Genomic DNA, 15,654 nt, shown 5'->3' on the forward strand with positions numbered 1-15,654 from the left:
CTGAGCTTTTTATCCTAGCCATTCTGACTGGTGTGAGGTGGAATCTCAGGGTTGTTTTGATTTGCCTTCTTTTTAACAAATGCACCAGGCAGGAAGAGTTCGACACCGGGGAGAGAGCGAGCCATCGGCCTCAGCAGCAGGCGCCCGCCCTTGGTACAACAGTAAGCGAGTACCTGAGGGTGAGCACCTGGTGGGCGCTAGGATCAAGCACCAGGGTGTCAGGGATCCGGCAATGCCACAGCATGCAAAGATGCTCCACGGGGTTGTAAAGAGACAAATCAAGCATACAGCTTCCCTCATTTCATTTCTTGAGAGGACCCTGATCCAAGAGAGACTGTGTAGTGAAGAAGAGTGACAATTACCATAATGAAAAGAAATAGTAGTGCTGATCTCACATAGAGAGCAGAGGCAGAGAGGAGAAACCCACTTGTCAATGCAGAAACTCCCCCAAATATGAGAGTAAACAATAGAGGAGAATACAAGACTATACAGGGCAGCTGGGGGCAGGGAGGGAAGGAAGGAGAGAGAGAGAGAGAGAGAGAGAGAGAGAGAGAGAGAGAGAGAGAGAGAGAGGAGAAGAGTAGGGTTGTAAAGATAGCTCACTGTTCAAATACTTGTCTATTATATTTGAAGCCATTGGTTTGATCCCCAGCACTGCAGTATAATAAACAGGAAACATTAATAGAATGACAGGAGTGTGTGTTTATTTAAAGATAATAAGCTTGACTAGAATGGATTAAGTTCACCAATCAAATGTTATAATAGCTGGGGAGTTGGCTCAGTGAGTAAGAGAACCTGCTCTGTATACACAAAGACCAGAGTTCAAATCTTTAGTACCCATGTCAAAAGCTTGATGTGAATACAGATGTTTGAATCCATCTCAACAACTTCTGAGAGTGACTAGGACAGGAAGATCCCTGGGCTTGCTGGCTACGAGCCTTCATCCAGGTTCAGTGAGAAACCTGTTTCAAGGACCTACAATAGCAAGCGACAGAGAAGAGCACTCAGTGGACACCTCTGGCTTCTGAATGCATGCATGGGTATATTCCTCTTTCTCTCTCTCTCTCTCTCTCTCTCTCTCTCTCTCTCTCTCTCTCTCTCACACACACACACACACACACACACACACACACACACACACACACCACATACACACCATACCAAATATACACATTCACATACATTATACCATACCACACACCATACACACACCAAATACCCCCCACACCACATACACACACACCACAACATATCAAACATACAAATACACACACATTATTCCATACCACACACCATACACACCACACACACCCACCACATACACACATACACATATACCACATCATACCAAGCATACACACACACAATACCACACCATACACCATACACATACCACACACACACCATACACACCACACACACACACCACATACACACATACACATATACCACATCATACCAAGCATACACACACACAATACCACACTATACACCATACACATACCACACACACACCACATACACACATATACACCACACCATACCAAACATACACATACACACACCATACACACACACACACACACACACACACACACACAATGAATTTTTGAGAAGATATAAAATGGATGAATAGACATAAAATATCCACTCTGCTCATAATATGAGGTATACAAGAACCTTACCTCACCAATAAACATAAACTGAAGGTAGATGATGGAGAGGAGGTACTGTGCGGACAGGAAGTGTGCATGAGGAGGAAAAGAGGAGGCTTGGGTGTGAACTATGTTCTCAAAAGGCTCATGTGAGACAGCTCAGTTCCCACTGTAGCACCATTCAATCAATGCTGAGGCTCCTGAGGTGGGCTTAAACCACGAGCATCCGCCTTCCCCAGTAGAGAGAGACACTTGTTGGTAACATTGTAGGGATGTGGCAGATGACTAAACCACATTGATGTCTGTGATCTGGGCTTGGCTGGAATCCATGATGATGCTCTGATCTGTGAGGCCATCAGAAACCATGTTTACGTCCATGGTTCCAGCTACCACCAGCCACTCTGGGCAGGGAAGTGTCTCTAACAGTGGTGTCAATGACTTCAGATTCATAACCGAGAGTTAGAGATTGAAGGCTTATGTGACACCCCCAACCCCAAGTCACAGTCCAGACATGAAGCTACTGAAGAGAGTCCTTACAGACTGTGATAAAGATGAAGTGCAGCTCTTCACAGTTGATGGCTTTTGGCAAGGGGTGCAGATGGGGAAGGAACCAGTTTCCTTTAAGGAGACAGCCCCTGGGAGTTTAACCATGCTCCACTGAGTCTAAGGGCAACAGAAGTTGGACTATTTTTTTTGGGGGGGGGGGAAATGCAAGGATGGAAGGGTGGGCCTGGGTGAACTGGAAAGTATGATGGGGTGCATTGTATGAAATTCCCAAATAATTAATAAAAGTACTATGCTGGGGCAAAAAAGAGAAGGGGCCTAGTTAGAGGAGGTGGGCCACTGGGCTATGCACATCTTGTCCTTGCCCCTCAACCTGTTTCTTGGCCACCACAGGCAAGCACCTGCTCCAGCTCCTTCCTGCCATGATGTTGCCCCAGTGCAGACTCAGGCTGCAGATGTAGTCAGTCACAGGCCAACACCTCTGAAAGAAACCAAAATAAGCTGCCCCCTTTTTAAACTCATCCTGTATTCATCAGAGTGGAGAGAAGCTGACTGCCATGGTCAGTAGAGGGTGATAAGGGGGCCAGTCCAGCAAGAGCACATGGCGATTGTAAAAAGGTTCACACTTCGCTGAGGTACTTCTTCTATAAAGTGAAACTTACTAGATCCAAAGGGAGAGAGAGAGTCCAGCACAAGAGTGCTGGGGCCCTTGGCTAATGGGAAGCCACCCACCCACAGTCTTCTCCAGGCATAAGCTCCCTGATAGGTCACTCTTAACACATATTCATATGATAGCACTAAACTTGATACATTAGACTTGATACGTTGTGTTTGTATATACATATGCATACATGTTACCATAATAATTAAAGAAGGGCTCATGGATTTTTTTTTTTTTTTTTTTTTTTTTTTTTTTTTTTTTTTTTTTTTTTTTTTTTTTTTTTTTTTTTTTTTTTTTTTTGTATTTTTGAGACAGGGTTTCTCTGTGTTGCCCTGGCTGTCCTGGAACTCACTCTGTAGACCAGGCTGGCCTCGAACTCGGATTTCTGTTCGCCTGCCTCTGCCTCCCAAGTGCTGGAATTAAAGGCGTGTGCCACCACCGCCCGGCAAGGGCTCATGGATTTGAGAGAGAATGGAGGACACTGGAGGAAATGAAGGGGGAGAGGGTGGGAGGGGAAATGGAGGAAACACAGTACTAAGGAATGACATTCTCAAAAAATATAAAAAATAAATCAGCAAGCGCTGTACCAAAACTCCACTCTACAACCTGTGTACCTGACAGACACATGTGACTCTCCTGCCAGATGTCACCCATCTCTGGGGCACATAACAATGCCACCCAGTAAAGGCCATGTGTTAGGACATGAAACAAATCTCATCAAACTTAAGGTGAAATTGAAAACACAGTGTACATTCTTTTTGACCATCATAAAAAAAGAGTAAAAACCAACAAAAGAAACTTTAGAGCCTATGTAACGTGGAACCCTAACTTCAGTCTCTGGAACAACTGATAAGTCAATGGGTAAATTAAAAGAAAATTTAAAATGTTGTTGAAAGAAATGCAAATGCAGCATTAGCTAGACCCATGTGACACCGTAAAAGCGGTACTGAGGGAACTTAATTTATGCCACTTAGTGCCTACATAATAAGATGAAAGAGTTCAAAAGCACAGCCTGTTGATGCAACTCAATAAATCAGAAAAGCAAGAAACAAATTAAACCCCAAATTAGCAGAAGGAAAGAAAGAACAAGGACTGGGGCACAAATAATGAAACAGAAAACTCAGAAATAAAAACAAAACTAAGCACAGCCAAAAGATCAATTAAACAACGAGTGGATTGTGGAGAAGATGTAATTGGCAAGCTTTTAGGTACCGTAGTGGAGGAGAAAAGAGGGAAGAGACCCAAATAAAATCAGGCTTGTTTTGGAGTGTGACCAAGAGCAATAGCGGTTGCTCTCCAAAACCTGATAATAAGACTTTATTGCCAGCCACCTGCAAACCTGCCAGCCTAAATCCAGACCTGCCTGCAGCCCCCAGGCCCTCCTTAGGCACAAGCCCTATTGCCCAGGTAAGTGTATGTACCACCTCAACAACTGGACACAATGCAGAGGATCAATGGAACCTGAGGAGCCCAGCCCTAACAGATACAAATATGTCACAGATCCTGCAGCTATAGCTCAAGGAACACTGGGAAAGGGAGGGCTGAAGTTTTCCAAGAACTGGAATGCCAGGGAAGTCCATAGTTGTGCACTCTCTCCTAGAAATGGCCGCATAAACAAGACCGGAAGAGTAGCGATGGCAACGGACTTGATAACATAGAAGGGGAAATGATCTCAGGGTCCTGAGTAGACAAAGAATAATAGGTAACCAATAGTGTCTAGAAGTAGAATTATCCTCTTCTAGTGGTGAGCCCCTTTGGTTGTCCATTGCAGAGCAGTTGGTCCCAAACCATATACATATTGACAAGAAAAATGGATGCTGCCAATTGTACTTATACATTTGTGCAAGTAGGTAAAGTATGTGTGTGTGTGTGTGTGTGCATGTGCATGTGTGTAACAACAATAATCAAAAAGAGGCTATCCATTTGCCAATGGGAAGGGGTAAGGGGAGGAGTTGGAAGGAGTGTACCTGGGAAGGGGTAGAGGGCAGAAAGGGAAGGCAGAAAGTGATATAATTCTATTTCAATTAAAAACGTATTTTAATGGCCCAGCTTGGTGGCTCACGCCTTTAATCCCAGCACCTAGAAGGCAAAGGAAGGTGGATATCCGTGAGTTCAAGGACAGGCTGGTCTACAAAGCAAGTTTCAGGACAGCCAGGGTTGTCACACAGATGAACCTTGTCTTAAAAAAAACTCAAAAGCGACCAACCAACCAACCAACCAACCAACCAACCAACCAGCCAACCAGTCAACCCCAAACCCCATATTTTAAAAGAGAAAAGGGAGCTAGAGAGCAATGGAGGATAATCTCAATAAACAGAATTTGATAAAAACAAGAACAGCAACAAGAGACTATTGGTGAGGACACCACAAACAAGAACTTCATAGAACTTGAAGAAATCAAGTTGTTAATGATCTGGAAGCTTTACGTGAGCTTACTGTCTAACTTATATAGTGCTAGATGGTTCTATGCCCTCTACCTAGGGAGAAAAAGTCAGGAATGGTTTAAACTAGATGAACACTGCAAGGTACGGTAACACTGGTAAGACAATGCCAGTAACCAAATGCATTCTGATTGGACTTAAAGCTCATTCCACAAGATGGAGCTCATGCCTGGTACTGTTAACTAGGCCAAGAACCCATGGCTGGCTAAGTCATAGGCCCACTGTTATTTTTCAGCTAGGGGGTATGTCATAATAAACCGCTCCCTAAGTTCCTATCTTTGTACCCATTGATTAGTACACACCCTGTCCTCATCAGAGAAGCCTTATTTCAAGATAGTGTGTGATTAGTACAGAGACCCTCATCTGGTCCACGTGGACTTTAAATGTGATGTCTATATTATCTGCCCCCCATAGACTCAGTGATCATCACAGAAGAGTGGGTGAAAAGACTGTAGTAGCCACAGTGACTGGATCTCTGCTGGGCAAGGCAGTGCTGTGGGTCACATGTGCTCCCAGCAGCCGTGACTACATACACAAGGCCTGCTCAAGATCAAGCCAGTCAGCATTCCAGCAGGAATGCAGGAGAGGCTCATAAGCTCTGCATTAGATATTTTTGTCTGTTGAGACAGGGTCTCTCTACATAGATCTGGCTGTCCTGGTACTTGCTGGGTAGATCAGGATGGCCTTGAACTCACAGAGCTCCACCAGCCTCTGCTTCCCAACTGTTGAGATTAAAGGCATGAGCCACTTTACCCATCCTTTTAGTTATTTTTCTACTTCCATGGCAAAACCCAAGGCAACTCAAAAATAAAGCCTTTAATTTGGGGTTCATGGTTGCAGAGGGTAAGAGTCCATGACCATCATGGCAGGAAACACAACAGAAGGCAGGCAGGCAGGCATGGCACTGGGGCAGTGACTGAGAGCTTAAATCCTTTTTTGCAAGTAGGAGGGAGAGAGAGCTAACTGGGAAACATGTGGACTTTTGAAACCTCAATGTCTGCCCCCAGTGATACACCTCCTCCAACAAGGCCACACCCCCCTAATCCTTCCCCAGTAGTTCCACCAACCAGGGAGCAAGAATTTGAATACATGAGCCTATGGGAGCCATTGTCATTTAAAAACCATAAGCCCTTACCCCTAGATGAGGCATTATGGGCAGACAGATGACTGGGAGAGATAGTCAGGTTTCTCTAAAGGTGTTGCTTTAGATTCAATGATCACGAGCTATTTCATGAACGCCCACCCATAAATATATGTGGAGCACAAACTGTACAATGTGGGCTATAAAGAAAAGACATGAGGTTGGGAAGAGGTGAGGGAGGAGGGCAGATCAGACAGGAGTTGAGGGAGAGTGAAGTGAGTATATTCAAAATATATTGTATGCATGTATGAAATTCTCAAAGAATTAATAAAATATTACATGTTATACAAACATACTATAAAGTGATAGGAAGGAGGGCAGGATGTACCATCACTGAATTTTACAAAGTGGATAGCACAGAGAACAGAAATATTGCTACATACAACCAGCTAAGCCTTGACAGAGACAGTAGAAGGGGACATTTCTTCAATAAGTGGTGCTAGGAACACTGGATATTTGTGTGCAGAAGCAAGAAATGAGCTTGCTCTCTTCCTGTGGACAAAGTCATCTAAAACAGGTCAAAGATTGTTGGAAGAATGCAGAGGATATCTTACAATAGGCATCAGGGCAAGGTCCTTGTTTGTAGAAATGACCCAGGAAGGACAGGTAACGAAAACAAGAGCTAACGAATGGGGGACAGAAAGATGGTTATGAGCACTGGTTGCTTTTTCAAAGGCCCCAGGTCTAATTCCTAGCACTCGCACGACAGTTCACAACTGCCTGAAACTCCAGTTCCAGGGCCTCTGATGTCTCCTCCTGGGTTCCTTGGACACCTTCAAACCTGTGGTGCACATACATGGAACCAGACACAAATACACATACATTTCATTTAACTTTGACGATTGTATGATCACATCAAATGGAAGGCACGGTGAAGACAACAGACAAACAGCTCTTATAAATAATGTGATTTACAAATGAACACGTGCACTGGGAGCTTGACAGTTTTAACACGCGGCTCTGAGAGCGTGATTCGGAGTTTGTGCGACTGGTGCGGCAGTTTGCGAGATGCCCAAGGCTAAGGGAAAGACTCGGAGGCAGAAATTCGGTTACAATGTCAACCGAAAACGTCTGAACCGGAATGTCAGAAAGCAGCGCCGTGGATCGAGTGCTCCCACATCCGATATGCCTGGGACCACACACCAAATCAGTGCGGCAGAACCTGGCAGAGATGGGCTTGGCCACGGACACCCAACAAGACGGCGGTTCCCCTCCGTAAAAGGAAGGTAAAGGCCATGGAGGTGGACACGGAGGAGAGACCCAGGGATCTTGTCCGGAAGCCCTGTGTGGTAAATGACCTGGAGGCAGAAGCCAGCCCCCCAGAGAAGAAAGGAAATACCTTGTCTCAGGACCTCGTTGACTATGTTCAGTACATGGTGGAGATTCACGGGGAAGACTAATAAGACCATAGCCCGGGATGAAAAGAATTACTATCAAGACACCCCAAAAGAGATTCAGAATAAGATCAATGTCTATAAGCACTTTTACCCAACGGAATGGCAAGCCTTCATCGATTCTTTGCAGAGTAAGAAGATGGAGGTAGACTGAGTGGTGCATGCCCCCAGACCTAGGTCTACTGGATCAACAATACCAAACCCAGGCTGTAAGGCAAGGGATGTAGAGTTTCATGGGATGCTGGCTAAGTTCAGTGTAATCAGGTTTTACATGTATACTGTCTCTGACTTTTCCCCTGCCCTGCTCCTTCTGGAGAAGGAACTCTCGTTTTGTTTTGTAATTTTTTGAGAGAGAGCGTCTCTCTTAACTGTCCTAGAACTCTCTGTGTAAACTAGGTTGGCCTTGAACTCACAGAGATCTACCTGCCTCTGCCTCCCAAGTGCTGGGATTAAAGGCGTGCTCCACCACCACCTGGAGGAGAGGGAACTGTTTCGAGGCCATCGTTTATGTTCTGTCGGGAGCTTACAGAGAGTCAGGGCCTGCTGTTCTGTGTTGAGAGGGGATGCTCTATTTCAGTGTTCTGTACATGATAAAGGGGGATTTTACCTGTGTAACATGATTGGATATTTTTGTTTTGTTTGAGACTGGGCTTCTCTGTGTAGCCCTAGGTGGGATTAAAGGCACAATTGTGTAATATTTTTGTTTCCTATGCCCAGCTAAGCTCTGGAGTTGGCCCAGGGAAAGCTAGTCTTAGCGGAGACGGGTTATCAGCTCAACAGCAAGTCCTTCGGCCATGGGCTTTGGTAGGCACAGCCTTGCCTTCTCGCTCTTCAGGGCTCCTAATCTTCATTTCCTCCAGAGACTTTCCAGGAAGCCTGGGCTGGCTGTAGAAGGGAAGGAGCCAGGTCTCTGCTCACTTTGGATTGCTTTTGTTGGCCATGGCTTAAACATCAGGAACTCAAATCCGCCTTCTGGGACTGGCAGATTGCTAATACTACTCTACTGTGTGCCACTACTGGGCTTTCCACGGTATGGCCACCCTCGGTGGCAGGCCTCTTGCAAGCAGTGGCCTGAGAATGTGATGTCTGTTCTGCAACCGGATCACAGGCAAGGGGTAAGCTGGTCACTTTAAGGCCTAACTAACCTCTACTATGAATGATGTAAAAACCTCCAATTGTGTGTATTGTATCTTCAGCACTCTTGAAAAACATGTTTTCTACATGGCCTATGAAAAATAAATAAATAAAAATGAACATGTGATTTTGTTACAATTAGGTTTAACTGTCACCTCACCACAGCCTAGCAGGAAGTCTCAGCTGGACAATTGCTCAAACACATCGACCTGCGGGTGTATCTGTAGGTGTTGTTTTGATTGTAAATTGATGCTGTATAAGAAAGCTCCCCAAGCTCCCAGAGCATCAGCCTGGGAAGGAGTCATCAAGGAATGCTCCTTCAAGCTTCTGCCTCAAGCACCTCTTGAGTTCCTGCCCTGACTTTCTCAGTGATGGACCATGACCTGGAGGATGAAGGAAACCTTCTCCTCCTCTACGTTCCTATTGGTCATAGCCTTTTATCACAGTAACAGGGATGAAGCTAAGACAGACAGACCTCATAGACTTGCCTCAAAGCAGAACACACAAATGACCCATGCCCATGGGAGAGGATCCTACTTCTCATCAGTGAAATGCGTGTCAGAGCCATACCTAGCTGTCCTCTGTCCCTGGTTAGAGTGCCTGTCACCCGAAGGATGAAATAAACAAATGAAGCCACATCTGTCGGTTCCATGTATCATTTACTAAGCTGTTGGAATGGATGCAACTGGAGATCATGATTCGTGTTCTAGTGAGGGTTCCTATTGCTGTGATCAAACACCATAACCAAAAGCATCTTGGGGATGAAAGGGTTTATTTTGCTTTAACTTCCAAATCACACTCTATGATCAAAGGAAGTCAGAGCAAAGACAGGAGCACAGGCCGTGCAGGAGCAGTGTTGCTTGTTGCTTTGCTCCTCCTGGCTCACTCTGTTTTATATACAACCAAGACCTCCTACCCAGGACAGCACCACCCACAAGTCCCAAGTCAATTGTCCATCTAAAAGGTCCCCCCAAGGACTTTCCCACGGGCTGATCTTATGGAGACATTTTCTCAATTGAAGTTTCCTCCTCATGGATGACTCTAGCTTCTGCTAAGTTGGCAAAAAACTTACCTGGGGATCAGGAAGGTGGTCTTCACTCTCCTTCATGCCCTCTGTTTCCAATTCCCCCACTTTCATCCCCAGCCCCAGAGCAGAGCAGTTGCAGGATTCTGTTCTTGCCGAGGACTCCACCAAACCACAGCAGATCCAGCCTTCCTACTCCCTATGGGTCCTTTGACCCTCCCTTGGGCCCATCCGCATGTTGTCCTGTCCTGTCCTGTCAGTTACAAATACATTCTACCAGAAACTCCCAATGGCTACACTTGGCAAGGACTCAGAAGCATTCCTCAACCACCACACGTTTTTAAGGTCCAGAGAAGGCAATAGAGACCAAAGACTAAAACACCCACCCAACAAAGACAAGGCCAGATAGCAATGCCTAGAGTTGTAATCATCCAACCCAGTTAGCTAGACACCAGTGCAAAACCACAATCATTAGATTCCTCCCAGAATGCCTGTGCAGTCAATCACCTCCTGGAAGGGCTGGGCTGACAAACTCAGTTGCCATCTGGATCCAAATCTAGGGCTTTAAGTCAGTCCACCTCAATATCTACTCCATCTATTAGCTGCTGGAGAATGTGGAGGAGCCAGTCTTGCAGAACCAGAAGTCATTACTGAAAGGGACCAGTCCTAGGCCCTCTGGCTGGCCCCCAACATGGAACCTGGGCAGTGGTGCTTCCAGCAGGCTACAAGCAAAGGTGTGCAGCAGCCTGAAGCTCACGTGAAACCCACCCCGAGTAGCTCTACCTATCCACAAGATCCATCCTGATTCTGGGCAACAGCAGGATATCTGACGTGAGTCTTTGGGATGGCCCAGTAAGTATTTATGGTGTGTCAGAAACCAGAAACCTTGAATCAGACCAATGATTCATTGCAATGAAGATTTGTATGTAAAGCTGTTTAGAAAAAAAAATGTACTGTGTGATACACTACAGTTTCCAATGTCACTATGATGGATGAATATGCGGTGGAAAGGGGGGAAAGATGGAGGGAGGGAACAGCCACGAGTGTGTGGTGGACAGGTGGAACTAGAGAAACAATGGCCATGACAGGTATGAGAGAAGGCTGTGGTCAAGGTGGGAACATATCATTGCCAAGTAAGGCTGGCAGGGTCATGTGCAGCAGCCTGGAGCTTGTGCAGACTCAGCCCCAACACGTGCTGCCTGGCCACATGATCTGTCCTGGCTCTGAGAAGCAGCAGGATACCCTGAGATAAAGAATGGTTCATTTCTGGATTGGACTGTCCTAAAAGACCTCTGTGATTCCATCTCCCCAATGATGTGAGACACAGCTAAGGTCACGCCCATTGATTCTTGGGTGCCTCTCTTATCCCAGGTCTTTGTTACATCCTGGAGATGCCTCCCACCTTCCCTCCCCCATCAGTTGTAGATTTACATTCATTCTCATGGCCATCTGGCCATCCTACCTATTCCTCCCCACATCTGATCCTGTCCCCCTACCATTTCCCTCTCCATCCCTTCTCCCACCCAGGACCCTCCCATCACCTGCCTCTTATGACTATTTTATTCTCCCTTCTAAGTGGCATTCAAGCATCCTCACTTGTGCCTTCCTTCGTCTTTAGCTTCTTTGAGTCTGTGGAGTGTAGGGTAGGTATCCCTTATTTTAGGGCTGATGTCCACTTATAAGTGAGTACATACCATGAATGTCCTTTCGGGACTACATTACCTCATTCAGGATAATATTCTCTAATTCTGTCCTGCAAAATTCATAATGTCTTCATTTTTAATAGCTGAATAGTATTGCATTGTGTAGATGTACCACATTTTCTTTCTTTTTTATTAATTATTTTATTTATTTACATTTCAAATGTTGTCCCCCTTCCTGGTCTCTCCTCCATGAACCTCCCACCCCATCCCCTCCCCTCTGCCTCTAAGAGGTTGCTTCTCCACCCACCCACTCACTCCCACCTCACCCTCCTAGAACCCTCCTTCTCTGAGGCATTGAGCCTCCACAGGACCAAGCACCTCTCCTCCCATTGATGTCAGATAAGGCAATCCTCTGCTACATATGTAGTGGAAGCCACCAACTGGCCCATGTATACTCTTTAGTTGGTGGTTTAGTCTCTGGTAGCTCTGAGAGGTCTGGTTAGTTGATAGTGATTTTCTTCCTATGCAGTTGCAATCCCCTTCGGCTTCTTCAGTCCTTCCCCTAACTCTGCCTTTGGGGTCTCTGGGCTCAGTCTAATGTGAGTATCTGCACCTGTCTTAGTCAGGTGCTGGCAAAGTCTCTCAGAGGACAGCCATACTAGGCTTCTGTCTGCAAGCACATCTTGGCATCAGCAATAGTGTCGGAGTTTGGTGTCTATGGATAGAATGGATCCCAAGGTGGAGCAGTCTCTGGATGGCCTTTCCTTCAGTCTCTGCTCCATTTTTTGTCCCTGCATTTCCTGTAGACAGGAACAATTCTGGTTTAAAATTTTTGAGATGGGTGGATGATCCCATCCCTCAACTGGGGGCCATGTCTATCTACTGAAGTCAGTTTCTTCAGGTTCTATCTCCCCGCTTTTGGTCATTTTGGCTAATCTCATCCCCATTGGGTCCTGGGAGTCTCTCACAACCCTGGCATCTGGGACTTTCTGGTTTGTCGCCCCCCCTTTTCCCCCACCCCCATTCCTCACTAAATATTTCTATTCATTCTTCTGGCCCTCTTGACTTCTCTCTTGTCTCCTCCCATACTTGATCCTGTCCCCAACTTTTCCTCTCCCAGTTGAGGAACATCTATATTGTTTCCAGTTTCTGGCTATTGTGAATAAAGCTGCTATGGATATAGTTGAGCAAGTGTATTTGTGGGATAGTGAAGCAACTTTGGATGTATGCCCAGGAGTAGTGTAGCTGGGTCTTGAGGTAGAACTATTTCCAGTTTTTCTGAGAAACCACCAAATTGATTTCCTAAATGGTTGTACAAGTTTGCACTCCCACCAGAAATGGGGGAATGTTCCCCTTGCTCACAATCTCACCAGCATGTGCTATCACTTGAGTTTTTGATCTTAGCCATTCTGATGGGTGTAAAATGAAACCTCAGAGTTGTTTTGATTTGCATTTCCCTGATGACTATGGACTTTGAGCATTTCTTTAAGTGCTTCTCGACCATTTGAGATTCTTGGGTTAAGAATTCTATGGCTAGTTAGGAAACCCAGTGGAGCAATAGGGACCCCAACTGACCCACAAAACTTTTGACCCAAAATTTATCCTGTCTACAAGAAATGCAGGGAGGGATAGGGGATGGAACAGGGACTAAGGGAATGGCCAACCAATAACAGGCCCAACTTGAGACCCATCCCATGGGCAAACACCAATCCCTGACATGACTAATGGTACTCTGTTATGCTTGTAGACAGGAGTCTAGCATGGCTGTCCTCTGAGAGGCTCCACCCAGCAGCTGACTTAGACAGATGCAGACACCCACATCCAAAACAGTGTCTAGAGCTTGGGGACTCCAAGATGTGAGAGTAGGGGGAAGAATTGCAGGCCCCAAAGGAAATAGAAACTCCACAGGAAGACCAAAAGTCAACTAACCTGGACCTTTGGGGTTCTCAGAGACTGAACCACTAACCAAAGAGCATACACAGGCTGGAGTGAGATTTCTGTCTTAGTTAGGGTTTTACTGCTGTGAACAGACACTATGACCAAGACAAGTCTTATAAAGGACAACATTAATTGGGGCTGGCTTATAGGTTCTGAGGTTCAGTCCATTATCATCAAGGCGGGAACATGGCAGCATCCAGGCAGGCATGGTGCAGGAGGAGCTGAGAGTTCTACATCTTCATCTGAAGGCTGCTAGCAGAATACTGGCTTCCAGGCAGCTAGAATGAAGGTCTTCTAGTCTACACCCACAGTGATACACCTACTCCAACAGGGCCACACCTCCTAATAGTGCTATTCCCTGGGCAAAACATATACAAACCATCACATTCCTTTCCCTGGCCCCAATAGTCTTGTCCAAACATATGAGTCTACGGGGGCCATACCTAAACATAGCATAATACAAAATACATTTAGTCCAACTTCCAAGTCCCCATAGCCTGTAGCAGTCTCAACAAAGTTAAAAGTCCAAAGTTCAAAGTCTCTTCTGAGATTCATCCAATCACTTAACTGTAATCTCCAAGGCAAGACAGGAAACCAGCTGGGCAAACTCCAAACTCCACATCTCCATGGATGATGTCAAAACAGTCTTCAGATCTTCAACTCATTTTTTCTTCATTGTTAACTACAACAAACTTCTTTCTCCTGGACTGGTTCCATTCCCTGTTAGCAGCTTTCCTCAGCAGATAGCCCATGGCTGTGACATCTTGAACATCTTGGGGTCTCCAAGGCAACTTCAGTGTTATAGCTTTTTGTTTCAATATCTGGGATCCATATGACCTGGGCTCCTCCAAAGAGCTGGCGTCACTTCTTCAGCTCTGCTCTCTGTGGCATTCTAAGCTCAGGTTGATCCACTCCACTGATGCTACTGCTGTTCTTGGTGATCATCCCATGGTACTGGCATCTCCAATATGCTGGAGTCTTTCACTGCAACTAGGCTTCACCAATAGCCTTTCATAGACTCTCTTCATGGTGTCAAGCCTCAACTCCTTTTGCATGACTCCTTCAGTCCTGGGTCATCAACTGCAACTGAGGCTTCACTTTCATAATGGCCTTCTGTGGCCTCTCATAGTGCCAAGCCTCAGCTGTTCTTCATAATGCCTGCATACCTTCAAAACCAGTACCACTTGGGTGACTCTTATACATTATCAAGTACAGCTGCAGCATGAGGTACAACCCTGGCTATCTCTGGAACACAGCTTCTTTGTGTTCCAGAAAACACTTCCCAGAAAATTTCACCTCAGTGATGCCGGTCTCTTCTTAACCACTACCAATTTCTTAGCCCCAGCTAACCAGCATCAATTGTCCCAGTAGTCCCTTCTATTCTGGACTTTTGAAGTCAGAGCCATGTGGCCAAAGCTGCTGAGTTCTGCTGCTTGCTGGGGCTGGAACATGGCCCCTTGTTCTATTACATTATCATCAGCTTTCTGTTTTCCAATTCCTTCGCTGTGTAAGCTTGGCTGTCCTGGAACTTGCTCTGTAGACTTTGAACTCAGAGATCTGTATGCCTGTCTCTTAAGCACTGGAATTAATGGTGTGGTCCATCAAGCCTGGAGTTAGGTTTTTCTCCTTCTAAAAACTTGTTCTAGGCGGGCCTTGAACTCAGACCTCTGCTTTTCTTTGCCCTCTGGGATTAAAGGCTTGTACTACCATGCTTGAACCTACACTTAGCTGGGTGGGATCTTGCCCCAAGGTCACTACTCGCTTAATTCAATTTAATATCCTTGAACACAGGATTCAGCTCCATTTCATGTCCTGCTGCCCCTCTAATACTCAAACCATATAATTTATATTTTTCCTTTCTCAAATTGCTTCTTTTCATTAAAATGTTCTTCATAAGAGTGAACTTTAGAGGGCTGGAGAGATGGCTTAGTGGTTAAGAGCACTGACTGCTCCTCCAGAGGTTCTGAGTTCAAGTCCCAGCAACCACATGGTGGCTCATAACTACCTGTAATGAGATCTGATGCCCTCTTCTGGCATGTCTGAAGACAGCTACAGTGTACTTATATATAATGAATAAATAAATAAATCTTTAAAAAAAAAAAAAGAGTGAACTTTAGTA

The 15,654-nt window shown here is 45.6% G+C and overlaps 1 long non-coding RNA gene and 1 pseudogene across 3 annotated transcripts in view; both read left to right on the forward strand.

Moving 5' to 3' along the window:
- The window catches only part of LOC116079623, a 79,180-nt gene that overhangs the window by 2,141 nt on the left and 61,385 nt on the right, over positions 1-15,654 (forward strand). The gene's annotated exons all lie outside the window — the stretch shown is intronic.
- Positions 7,411-8,151, forward strand: LOC116079621 (annotated as a pseudogene).

The sequence above is a fragment of the Mastomys coucha genome, unplaced genomic scaffold, assembly GCF_008632895.1.
Source record: "Mastomys coucha isolate ucsf_1 unplaced genomic scaffold, UCSF_Mcou_1 pScaffold6, whole genome shotgun sequence".
NCBI classification, from domain to species: Eukaryota; Metazoa; Chordata; class Mammalia; order Rodentia; family Muridae; genus Mastomys; species Mastomys coucha.